Consider the following 13,595-nt stretch of genomic DNA (forward strand, 5'->3'; position numbering starts at 1 on the left):
TGCCAAGTGTTGGCATGTACCGTGGTGCTGTTAGGGCCTGGGTTTGCCATCTTTCTAGTAGCTTTTGAGCCCTCTATGGAAAGCACTACACCAAGACTGGTTTTCATGGAGTGCAGAGCAGACAGATTGCAGAGGAACGGCCCCATTTAGGGTTATATATATATGGAACCTAACTAGAAAACACTGAAAATGAACGGGAGTCATAGAATCATAGAATAGTTAGGGTTGGAAAGGACCTTAAGATCATCAAGTTCCAACCCCCCTGCCATGGGCAGGGACGCCTTGCTCTAAACCATATTACCCAAGGCCTCGTCCAACCTGGCCTTGAACACTGCCAGGGATGAAGCATTCACAACCTCCTTGGGCAACCTATTCCAGTGCCTCACCACCCTAACAAGAAAGAATTTTCTCCTTATATCGAATCTAAACTTCCCCTGTTTAAGTTTTAACCCATTATCCCTTGTCCTACCACTACAGTCCCTAATGAAGAGTCCATCCCCAGCATCCCTATAGGCCCCCTTCAGATACTGGAAGGCTGCTATGAGGTCTCCATGCAGCCTTCTCTTCTCCAGGCTGAACAGCCCCAACTTTCTCAGCCGATCTTCATACAGGAGGTGCGCCAGGGTCCTGATCATCCTCGTGACCCTCCTCTGGACTTGTTCCAACAGATCCATGTCCTTTTTATGTGGAGAACACCAGAACTGTACACAATACTCCAAGTGAGTCTCTCACGAGTCTTGTTCTCTCTCTGCAGTTTTGGTATTTGTCATAACCAAAACCTAAAGCAGAGGCTGGAAAATAACAATGAGCGTAATGGCCTTAGCTACAGGTAGGCTGTCTCCTGTTGTGACAACAGTGGAAGGCAGCGCCAGCGTAGGATTTAGCAACAGCAGGCTGACATTTTAAAAATGGAGAAGAGATCTTTTTTGTTTGACATGGTGCACTAGTGAATCATGTAGTTGCAGCAGTGTTTAATACATACATAATGTCAGTTGTGAGGTTCAGCCCCAAACAGTCAAGAAACTTTGGTGCTGAATCTTCATCTCTTTTTCTTTCCCAGTACTTTAATATGTGTATCTTAATTACAACAGCCCCTTTCTCATATAACATCATTTTTCCTCTGAAACCTGCAGTTCTTTTTTTTTCTTGTCTTATTACACTATATATACTGATCAGCTTATTTTCTGAAAGACTGTTTCTGCTTAATCTTTGTTATTCATAAAGATGCTCATGGTGTATTTCTCAGGAATAAAATGTACACAAAGATGTGATGGTGCTTACTGCTCTATTCAAAACCAGGGTAGAAGCAGTGTGGTTGTGAGACTGTCCATGGCACTGTCTTTGCCATAAAGGAAAAAATCAGTATCTTCTGCTGTCACGCTGGAAAAGTGTGACAGTATTTCCGTCATGAGCTACTTGCAACAGGTTTCATTTACTCAAATAACACAGAATAACACAGAATTCCTTTGAGTACTAGTTTGCTTTCATACTAGTATACTTACGCATGGGGTTTTTTTACCTAGTTACTGTTTTTGCATCTGTCTCACATGTAGAAATTTGTTTTACCAGGACTGATGACTCATTGTTTCTACCATCCTGAAATTGAGAAAATGGATCACATTTAATACTGGAAAAAAGCAAAAGGAGGCACACCCATTTCAGTGAAGCTATGCCTCCTTATGCTAGCTCACCTTATAGGGTGAATTTGGTAACCTGTTTGTTTTCAGCTGGCTGTTTCACAGTAGCATTGAAGGGGTGAGCTTACCTACACCACACTCAGCCCTTGTAGCAGTGCTGCAGGGCCAGCTATCCCATTTGAGATCTGAGGTCCCTGCACTGCACAGAATGACAAGCTTGGATAGCTCACTTTATGGCTTTGAGATAAGACAAGGAGAAAGAGAGTCCCTCGACTAGTTCATTGCATTATGTATATGTCATTTGCCTAACAAATGCCTGCTCTGTGGTCTGCTGTTCAGTGTGTGGTAGTCTTTGAAAAAAGAGCTGTGGCAGACAGGAAGCAAAGTGCTCAGTCTCTAGGCTGAGATGCCCATGATGTTTCAGTACATGTTCTGTAGTACCCGTGCAGTGGGGAGTGCAAGGTACTTCAGCGTATTGGGCTTTTGGGACAGGCACCAAAACTGAAGTACATGCAGCCAGCAACCACACATGAAAAATTCAATTTAAGTAACATTTCCATCATCTCACATGGCACTGTTAGAATCTTGTTTTGCAGTGAGAAATTAACCGCCTTAATCCTGAGTATGCTGTGTCTCTCTGTGTCATTGGCACTAACAGCTTGTCGTGGTTTAACCCCAGCCAGACAGCTTGTTCACCCACTCCCCCCTCTTCTTGCCCTCCCCCTACTCCTGGAGGGACAGAGAGGAGAATCAGAAAATGCAGCTCCCACAGGTTGAGATAAGAAGAGTTTAGTAACTAAGGTATAACACAAATCACTACTGCTACCAACAATAATAGTAATGATACAGGAAATAACAAGGGAAGAGAATACAATACCTCATTTGGAGAGACATCAATTTGATGAATGGACCACTCGGTGGAGAAAGAACTGGCTGGAGGGCCGCACACAAAGAGTTGTGGTCAATGGCTCAACGTCTGGCTAGAGACCAGTACTGAGTGGTGTCCCTCAGGGATAGGTGTTGGGACTGGTCTTGTTTAACATCTTCGTCGCTGACATGGACAGTGGGATTGAGTGCGCCCTCAGCAAGTTTGCGGATGACACCAAGCTCTGTGGTTCGGTTGATACGCTGGAGGGAAGGAATGCCACCCAGAGGGACCTTGACACGCTTGTGAAGTGGGCTGATGCCAACCTCATGAAGTTTAACCATGCCAAGTGCAAGGTCCTACACCTGGGTCAGACCAACCCCAGGCACAGCTACAGGCTGGGCAGAGAAGAGATTCAGAGCAGCCCTGCAGAGAAGGACTTGGGGGTGCTGGTTGATGAGAAAATGAACATGAGCCGGCTTCAGTGTGTGCTTGCAGCCCAGAAAGCCAACCGTATCCTGGGCTGCATCAAAAGGAGTGTGACCAGCAGGTCGATGGAGGTGATCCTGCCCCTTTATTCTGCTCTCGTGAGACCTCACCTGGAGTATTGTGTGCAGTTCTGGTGTCCTCAACATAAAAAGGACATGGATCTGTTGGAACAAGTCCAGAGGAGGGCCACGAGAATGATCAGGGGACTGGAGCATCTCCCATATGAAGATAGGCTGAGAAAGTTGGGACTGTTCAGCCTGGAGAAGAGAAGGCTGTGTGGAGACCTCATAGCAGCCTTCCAGTATCTGAAGGGGGCCTATAGGGATGCTGGGGATGGACTCTTCATTAGGGACTGTAGTGATAGAACAAGGGGAAATGGGTTAAAATTTAAACAGGGGAAGTTTAGATTGGATATAAGGAAGAAATTCTTTCTTGTTAGGGTGGTGAGGCACTGGAATAGGTTCCCCAGGGAGGTTGTGAATGCTTCATCCCTGGCAGTGTTCAAGGCCAGGTTGGACGAGGCCTTGGGTGATATGGTTTAGAGCGAGGTGTCCCTGCCCATGGCAGGGGGGTTGGAACTTGATGATCTTAAGGTCCTTTCCAACCCTAACTATTCTATGATTCTATGATTCATCACCAGGTGACCGATAACTCGCCCCCCCAAGCCTGACCAAGCACCAACCGATACCTCCTCCAACCCTGCAGTCCACTCTCCCTTCCAGGTAACCCTCAGTTACATCCTGGGCATGACGTGCTGTGGTATGGAATACCTCTTTGGTCAGTTTGGATCAGGTGTCCTGTCTCTGCTTCCTCCCAGCTTCCCCTCCTCCCTGGCAGAGCATGAGGCCCACAAAGTCCTTGACCAAACCAAAACGTCATTGTTTTCAGCTCTGTTCCCAGCTGGAAGTCAAAACACAGCACTGCACCAGCTACCAAGAAAGAGAAAAATGACTGCTACTGCTGAACCCAGGACACATCTTCAGTGCTGGTGCCTGTGGTACCGAAGGTCACCCTCAAAGGCACCAAGTAAACTGCCTGTTTCATGCAGCTGGCATCCTACCTCACACTGAAGAAGGTCTTGGCATGGGCCTCTCCTGTGTTTCAAGGAGTACCACATGACTAGTTGCTCCTTCTCCACTGCTGTCACCTCAGTTGTGTGCCAGACTCCCCATCAGCCACGCACTCCTGAATCCATGCCTTCACATTGCAGCTTGTGACTGTTTTGGTGTGAGTTGACCCGAAATGGTGGCACACCTCTCCTCTTTATAGTGTGTTGTCCTTTCTCTGAGAACAGTAAGAGTAATGCCAGACTCATGCTGACTGTATTTTTAAAACACTTACTCTCTTCATATCTAAATAAAAGAGGATAGGCTTGAGGAGCACTGTGCTGTGGGTGGGAGTGCCCTTCCCAGTAAATTTGCTTGTAGCAAGTGGTTCGGTGGAGAACTGGTGCCGTGCTTATGTTTGACTGACTTATTCACTGTCCTCTGAGTTGCTTTGTAAGGACGGTACACTAAAGGGGACATTAAATCATTGTCACATTTCTTTTTCTGTAGCTCTTTATTCCAGTACCCTGTCTTTCTTTTTTGCGCCTGCAAAAGAAGAATATAGAGAAGAATAGAGTCCTTCCAGTTTCAAGTCTGCTGAAACTGTTGATGGGTGCAGTTGGATACTCTTGCTCTTTCAAAGACCACATGACAACAAGTTACGGAAGGCCAAATCTCCTAATCCAAAAAGAACTTGTGATATACTCAACATATAGATGTACTTGTGTCCCACATAACCTACAGGCAAAATAAACTCTTGGCTGTTTTTAGGCATGACCCTGAGATTTTTTTCTCGTAGGACTCATTGACATAGGAAGTACGTACAGTCACTAGTTTTTTCCTTTCTCATCAAGATGAGAATCTAATGCAGCAGAATCCTTGCTGGTTTGTTGTTTATTTGTTTCATAATCACGTCAATTAAACAGAAACACACAAAACGTCTCTGGTTTTTGTTTCATTTGAAACAGATGTAGCAATGAAATCAGTGAGGGTTTTCAATGCCACAAGTACAAAAGCATAAAGTCCACTAAAATGAAACATAAACAAAGTCATATAAACAGACAAATGGAACAACAAATTCTAGGGGTTTAAGGCATTCTGCAAATGGCAAATGGCCGATACTGAGCCTTTCTTCAGAAGATCACAGTATCTGTTGGAAGTGCTGAAAAGGAGTATCAAGGAATACTGTAGGCTAAAGCCTGTGCTGTATCTGTTAGACATACAGATGCTGTTTGTTGGGTAAAGCTGTGGTCAATTTCTTCCCTAAAAAAAAAAAAAAACCAATAAAACAAACAAACAAAAGAACCCAAACCAAACAAAAAAGCCAATGATAAATGTGGCGCTCTTGTAGTCGCTGTTGGAGAGAACAGTCATACCACCCTGAATCTCAGCAGGGATTTTAATGTCTTTGTTTTTTCTTGTTTCTTTGTTTCTCCATCTTTTAATGCCTCATCTCATAGTTTATTTTGAGTAGAGTTATTTTTCTCTTGATAAATATGACCGAATGACCAAGTTGTTTACTCACTGTCTTTAAAAAACAGTGGCTACTTGACTACTGTAACTGAACTGCAAATGTCTAAGTCACTATTAAAGATGTAGCTTTTCATGAAGAAAGTGCTAAGATCAGATTTACTTCTCTGTTCTTGAGATAAAATGCCTTCATGTAACATATTCGAGAGAATTAGACAATGTCTCTGTCCATTTCTGCTTGAGAATAGCAAGTGCCAAAGTTTTTATCCTGCTTAAAGGCAAATACCCTCTGCTATGCCACCCACATGTACCCAATCTGTTGGAAAACTAGAACTATGTATTCCTTTAGGTTTGAGAACATAATTCTTTGCCTGTCAGATTATTCTGACAAATTACATTATAATTACTTCCTCACTAATTAATGTGACAAATGTTGACCTAAAGAGAACAGGGAAGGATGTCTTTCATTTAAAAATCATCAAAACATGAACAACTGAGATTTCCTCTGAACACTTGAACAGTCATTAATATTTGGACATGCTAACAAGTTCGTTCCTATTGTATGTAAGCAGAGAGAGACTTCTAGCACCTGTCTCTTTCAGATATGACGATTTTATTTGCTTTTGAACATCTTTAAAATAGCATCTTCTCTGCTTCTAAGGAGATACTTTTTCTCTCTGATAGCATGAGACATGGTCCACAAAGCATGAAAAAAATATAGATGCTCTTGTTCTAGAAGTTGTTTAAATTAGACAAAAGCACTTATAGTGGAATATACTACATTCCTAGAGCATGAGGTACTCAAGGAAAGTAAAGAACAAGTAACAATTCCAACCTCTGTGGTAAAGCATGAGAGATGGTAATAATCTGCAACCTGAAAAGAAACTTGATTCCCTTTCAAAGCAAGATGCTGGGGAGGAATGGCCTCTCTTCAGGATCCAGTTCCTTGAGTTCATTTGTGGTAGTCTTGTCCTACCTTGTCCTGTGATGTAACAGAGTGAAAATCTGTGCTTTATCCTATCACCATATGAATGCTACAGTTGATGCATGTGTGAGGAAGCAGGAAAGTATTGCACACATGATTCAAAGGCAGTTTGTAATCACATTTGTAAATCTTATTGCAGCTTGGTTAAGACATCGGTATATAGTTTTCTCTCCTCCAAGGGACTAGAGTAACAATAAATGAAATCAGTGATGTTTCAGTAACTGATCTGTTTGTACACAATGGACTGCTTGTACCACAGTGTCCTTGCAAGCAGGAGAATAACCTGTATAAACTCTTACCCACAAAGGAACAGGGAAGCTGCATTAGGCTTCCTTTGCCCAAGGAGTTACTAAAGTAGATTCAGATTCAGCAGGTTCTTTGCAATTCTTCAAGGTCCCTTATGAAGCACTGTTTTTTACTGATGCTGAAAGACAGAAGACTGGGTCAAATTCCATTTCCACAACTATCTTCCTCTAGAACCTTGGACAAAATTGATTGTTTGGACCTATACACCTTTCCCATAGTGGGTCAATTTCTGGCCAGACTCTCACTGAGATGCTCCCAGGGTTTTTCCCATTAGGTGATACCTTAACATACAAGTGTTGTTTCTATGTGTGCATCTAGGAAGTGTGATCTTGGCTTTTATTTTTATTTCTTTGATACCCTTGAAAGACCTTTTGTGGCACAGGAGAATGAGCTGACCTCTTTTGTTCCCCTAGCCTGAAAAGGGTCATATTTTGTTTAACTAACCTTTGAAAACACCAGGCCAAATTCTATTCCCACTGCACCGTTCAGAATAGCTGTGGGGTAACTCTCTCTTATAGCTCTGGATGAGAGTAGAATTTTACCCAAACCTTTCCATCTTCTGACTTCTAACAACTGTGTCACAGTATGTCTGAGGGTACAGACAGTCATGCCTCTTATGCACTGTAGTGTTAATTGTATTCTTTAGGTACAGGTGATTTAATAGGAGTCTTGGTCTTTGTTCAGCTGCAGTGTAACAGAGAACCCAGGCTGCTAAAGTGGAGATACTTGAGGCTGAACTGCTCTTCAGGCACTGTACTCCTTCTTGGCTGATGGTTTTCCATCTGGTCAGTGTATGATAGTAATTATGTTTTGTCTGCACTTTAAAATTGTGACTTACACCTTCCTGGCTACATCTTCTAGCTATTTAGGTTCCAATACTTCCTTCTTCAGAAGCTTCATACTGTAGTGGGGTTTTTTTACTTTTCACTAGAATAGTGCTCTGAACCTTATAAACTAATTTTCAGAACTCCTGTCCTTCTTTTTCCATTAGTTTTTGGCATAGCCTCAATGCTATAGCATACTAAATCATCTTTGAACTAACATACTTACAGAAGGTTGTAAAACATGAAATTATTTCATTTCTGTGATTTTTTTTCAAAGAGAAAGCTTTGAATACAAGCTTGAACAATGTATTAATTATAAATAATAAGAAGCAGGCTATGCAAAACTTTGTTGCTGTAATAAAAATCTTCACTTTGGTTGCATTTTGACATGCTCATATTGTGTGCTTCTTAAAGATTTTCTTCCAGCAAAGTGAAAGTTAGGGTACCTCTGGCCTGTACTTCGCTGAGACTCTGCTTCCAGAAACTTTTGGCTTTATTTTAAATTAAGGATACAAATATATATAAAAGGATTAAATTGTAAAAGGGATGCTTCCAGTCACAGGTATTAGAGATCCGTTTTCACATTTTCATGGTTGCTTGGACAAAGCTAAGACTATGTTGTGAAAAGGGAGCTGAAGAAATGAGATGGTAGATTTGTTTCTTATAGAGGTTTCCAGATTGTACCAAAATTAGACCTTCCATTATCTTAACCGCAAATGTAAAAAGGGAAAAAAGCACCCCAAAAACTAGTTTGTATCCAGAACACTAACCAGGCAATGAAGATAGAAGGTACAGGATAGAGGACAGGGAAGACAGTGGGCTGCTGCTTCCAGCCATGCTATAGCTGCTCTGTAGACTTCAGCTTCTAGGAATTTCAATCCAGTATCTTTCTTAGAAAATACATTCTCTCAAATAATCCACAACTTAATTTTAAGTCAGTACTCTGTCAAAATGGATATTAAACAGTCTTTGTGTGTGTCTTCAGTCCAGAAAAGAATCCTGTAACTTCAGACACAGGCAGAAATTTGTTGAGTTTTCTCTTAAAACTACTTCCATTTCATATTTCCATTGGTAAGTCCTCCAATGAGTTTCAGAACTTCATTTCTCTCAGAGGTTGTTTTCCATTTTTTCCCATAGGCTGCATTTCTGCCTGGCCAGAGTATATACACCTCTTGTGGTGATACTCTTCTTTAGATGGAATAGCTCATCTCTCTTGTGGATATTTACCTCACTGGTATAAGCAACAATCATGTCTCCTTTAAGCCTTTTCATGAGGGTCCATGTTCTTTGCTGGATTGGGGCCTGTATTACTACAAAGTGTCACTCTTACATTGATTCATGATACATCCATGTAAAACCAAAACTGGTCATGGTTGGCATGTTCCAGAGGCCATGGCAGTATTCTGAATCCTTGTTCTGATTCACCTGAGCTCAGGGTTTCAGCTCCATCTCCCACCATACTCCACTGAGGCTGTTGCAGAGGTTTAGCTTTATCCCCTTTAAAGATACACCATCACAGCTTTCCCTCTCATATCATCTGCAGCAGCTGACAAATTTAGCAGCTAGAGCTCTAAAAAACAAAGGTTGTTAATGAAACCAAGGCCTGCTTGGTGTGTCTGGGCTGATGTTGCCAGTATCTGAAGAGTACTAGGGCCACAGCAAAGTCAGGCTCAAGGAAATACCAGGCAAGACTGTGGATAACAGTAATCTCACTGTGGATTTCCTCTTCTGGCTCCTCCACATGATCTCTTGTAGGTATTTTTCCTGTGAGCAAAAACACTTGTAGACTTCAGTATGCTGAGAAGGCACAAACAAGAAGCTTCTTTTGCACCCAGGCACTGAATGGAACCATCAAGGAGCTAGCAGTCTTTCTAAGTGTCAACAGGGAGAGAATTAAGGTTTACACAGACGTGTTTTAAGTACAGACCTGATTCACTTAGGAAGAGTATGAATTGCAAAGTTAATTGTGAAAAGTGCAAAGCGAATAATGGAAGTTCCCACTCCCGATAAAATAGCAGAATAAGGCCTGCAGGCACTTGGGAGGGAGTAGGGGGTGTCTGGGGCAAGAGGACTTCGGCAGCCCCCGGGGAAGAGGAGCCAGGACCTGCCCTACCTCTGTGTGGTGAGGTTCCACGGGTCTCCCAGCCAGCCACCACCATCCCCCATCAGCCCCTTTCCTCGGAAACGGCCCGATTTTCTGGGGGGTACGGTGGGCGTGTGCCGTGCCCAGTCGAGTGGGGTGATTTATGACCAGGCCTGCGGGCAAAGGAAATCTCTCACGGAAGGGAAGGGCACCCGAGACCTGCATCTGCAGGGCAATGCCCCCTCCTGAGCCTGCAGTCAGCCTTCTAGCCTTTGGGTGAGCCCGCAGGCCGCTCCCCGTCTCCGGGGAAAGAGAGGTCCCGCGCCTCTGCCTGCAGGGGCCAGGGAGGGAAACGCGAGTGCCCGGCATGGTTTGAGGGTGGTGGGGTCTCGGCCTCGCCTGTGCTCCCCCGGGGCCGGGTAGGCGGCAGTGCACGCTCCCCTTCGCGGGCACAGTTCCCGTCCCCAGCGCGGCGGCCGCCCGCCCCTGCCGTTAATGAGATTCTTTGAAATCCGAAAAAGTGAATTTTAATGTTACATCCTTATCTTTGGAGGAGCGGGGGGGGCTCTCTCTGCTTGTTAAATAATCAGCGGCTGAGCCCCTGAAAAGAACGGCGTTGCACCCTTCTTGCTGAATGCGCTTCTTAGTGCTTATAACGCCAAGGCCTTTTGATGTCTCACAATGCTTGTTACGCCCAAAGATTGTCTCTTTGGACAGATCTACAACGCTTGGCTTCATGTTTGGAAGTTAAATGGACAGCGAGGTTGTTGAAACTCCCACGCTTTAAGCCCGCGCAGGCACTCGGTGCGCTCCCCCGCTTCTTGCCGTAGAGACGGAGGCGGCGCGGCTGCAGGGCTGCAAGGACAGGGCTGCCGCTCCAGTCCGGGCTCGGGGCGGAGGGGGGAAAAGACAGCCCAGCCCAAACTTTTCCTTCCTTTTCTTCTCTTCATTTTATTCTTTGGCAGCCTTAAAATGGGAGCTCTGTGCAAAGCGTGCGCCCTGTGTATGTAGCTTGTGTCTTGAAGTCGCTGGCAATGTTGCTGCTCCATGAAATCAAAATTTATGATTATTCAAATGTTGGGGACTGTGAAAAGAGAGGAAGAAAGAGAGAAAATTAATATTGCAGCTGTTCTTCTGATTAATGAGAGATAATTGCTCATGAAAAGTCACCCCTGTGGCATTTTGTTGTCTCCTGGATCTTTGTTCTTTTCCACTATTATTGAGGACTTTCTTGAAGACTAAGCGGTTCTTTTCAATTTTTGGTATTCAGAAAGTGTTGCTTGGTTACAGATAAAGGAGAAATCTCGGGCTATATTGGGTAAGATGTGCCACAGACAGCAATATCACAATGCCACTTTCAGAAAAGGATGGATACAAGTTAACGATGCGCTTTCAATAAAACATTAATAGACTTGTTCACGCTTTTATAATGACCTCCTTAATGGGAGCTGGGGGCAACTCCTGTCTTTTGCTTGCCTTCACAACTTCGAGATGGCCGATCGCTTTGGAAACTAATAGCAAATCGATGTTAGCTTAGGGAATAAATGTGGTTACAGCGCAGAGGCCCGCGGCCCCTTGCTTACCCGCGTAGGGCTCTATTTCGAGCGCAGCTTTCCCGCCCGGGACCTGACCCAGCCAGGGCCCATCCCGCCCAGTTCCGCCGCCTGTCACCCCACTGGAGTGCTTGCGGCCACGGCTGCCCCGCACAGGTGGCTTTGCGGGTTGTTTTGGGGTGATTGTGCGGGTCGAAACATGTCCTTGGGCTGCGGCGCCTTGCAGAGAGGCAGCTTCTCCCGTGAGCTCCGCGGAGATGTGCGCCTGGGAGCCGGGCTCTCTCCGGGCGGGCATGGCTTTTTTTTCTGCCGTGAGCTGCTGGGGTTGGGGGAGGGAAGGGAAAGAGTTGCTTTTGTCATTTAAGCCGTGAATCTCTTCTACATAAAGGTGTTGGAGACATCTGGAAGAAAAGAGGGACCAGCACCCAGTCCTGCGGTCGGCGGACCAGGGGAGCGGCTCTGATGTTCTTTTTGAGCTGCTCCACTTTCAAAAGGGGGCAATTTCGTTACATTCTCATTTGTTACACTGTCTTGAACTAAAGGCAGACAAAGCTATACTCTGTCACCCCGAGCAAAATGAAGGGAATCAAAGGATTTTCCCTTAAAAGGACTAATTTTCTCCTTGAATTATGAAAGTAATGGCTAGGTAACAGCCTGTGCTCTGTACCCAACTGCTTAATACCTTCTAAATCCTTCCACGTGGCTCTCCCAGTCGTAGCAATTAGAGCTCATTATAGGCTCATAAGAGCTCTCATTTCGGGGATTACTTAATGGACAATGAAATTTTATCGGACAGAATTATTGAAAAATAAAATTGTAACGAGGCCGATGTGATGTGGGCGCACGCCTTGCATCATTCCGCCTGGTTTGGGATATCTTTGCTTTCCAATGACTTCTTTTCTTGCTCTGGCTTTCAGGGGTGGGTTTTTCTTTGTGGGGTTGGGTGGTTGGTTTTTTTTCTTCCCTTTTTTTTTCTCTACTCTCTTTTATCACTGCATTTGGTTTATTATAACAATTACAGATTGCAGTTTTGATTCGACTCTTGCTCTGTCTGCTTTCCCTTACGACAGCCGCCTCCCCAGATCCACTCTTTCACTGCAGATAGTTTTCTCTACTGAGGTCGGTGGAGTTGTTTTTTTATTATTCTTTTCCAGATTAGCCTCTCTTAAAGGAAAGGAAAGAAAAAAGAAGAAAACTGCGAGATTAATTCAAATCTCCAGATGAACTGTGTTTTAAACGGAAAGAGGCAGGCAGAATCCAGTGCCTGTGCACTGCGCCCATGATGAAAACTTCGCAGGCCCTCGGAGCTCTGAAGACAGACCCCAGGGTACTCCCGGGACCGCTCTCTTCAGGGCCCCGGCGGGGGTCGGATAGCGGTGCTGGCCCCGCCGCTGCCCGGGGCTCCTGGGCCTGGCAGCTGCGGGGCCTGGGCTGAGCCGTCAGCAGCAGTTTGGGGAAAAGTAGTGAGGTCGGAGCCGACCCGCCTAAACCCCGCGAGTCCCTAATTGTTGTCACAAGACACAGGATTATCGCATTGCTGGAATAGCTGCCTGTTTACACTCCGGAGCCCCGCCGGCCGGTAAACACTTTCTAATTGAATTCTAATCACATTCAAATAGCTCCATAACCAGCCTCAGCTGCAATTCATAAAACTTTAATTGCCACTCATAAATCCTCAGATCGCCGAGTGCGGAGTGTCCCTAAAACCCTGTTGCATCGTATTCGGTCACGGAGGTGGTGAGGGGAGGCAAGCAGGGCTGGAGAACGGGACAGCAGGCGAAAGCCGGCCCTTCTTAGCAAGGCTCGACTTATACTGCTGAGCCTCGTTGGTCCCGGGGGCGAGGAAGCGCCTTCTCCAACAGCAGTTTTACTTTGCTGGGGTTTCACAGAGGGCGAGTGGGTGTGCGGGAGGGCTGGTGGGATGTCCGGCGCCCGGCCCGGCTCTGGGGCCCAATAACCGCCTCTAGGCACGTTACGGCCATTCATTCACTCCCCGGCCTCTGCTCAGCCCCTGCTAATCAGGCGTAGTCTGTGTTTTCTGCTTTAGAGCACAATTGTCACTTCCCTTTCCCGATTCAAGCGGGATGAGATCCGCAGTCCGTTTTAAACGCCGCTTCGCATCTGCCAAACGAGAAGGCGATCGCCCTTCCATTAATGGTCTCTTCTTAAACTTCCATAAAACAGGTCATTGGAAAATCGTGTAATATGCTGTGAACACCTTGGCTTTTTAATGCAATCTGAAATGCTTCGGAGCCACCGACCGTATTTAACTGTTTATCCAATTTTACTTTGACTGTTTGCTTCAGCAGACTTGGTGGAGATCAAAGAACACACCAC

The sequence above is a fragment of the Neopsephotus bourkii genome, unplaced genomic scaffold (genome assembly GCF_033783945.1).
Source record: "Neopsephotus bourkii isolate Nb327-2 ecotype Australia unplaced genomic scaffold, CSIRO-AGI_Nbou_v1 NB_168, whole genome shotgun sequence".
Classification (NCBI taxonomy): domain Eukaryota; kingdom Metazoa; phylum Chordata; class Aves; order Psittaciformes; family Psittacidae; genus Neopsephotus; species Neopsephotus bourkii.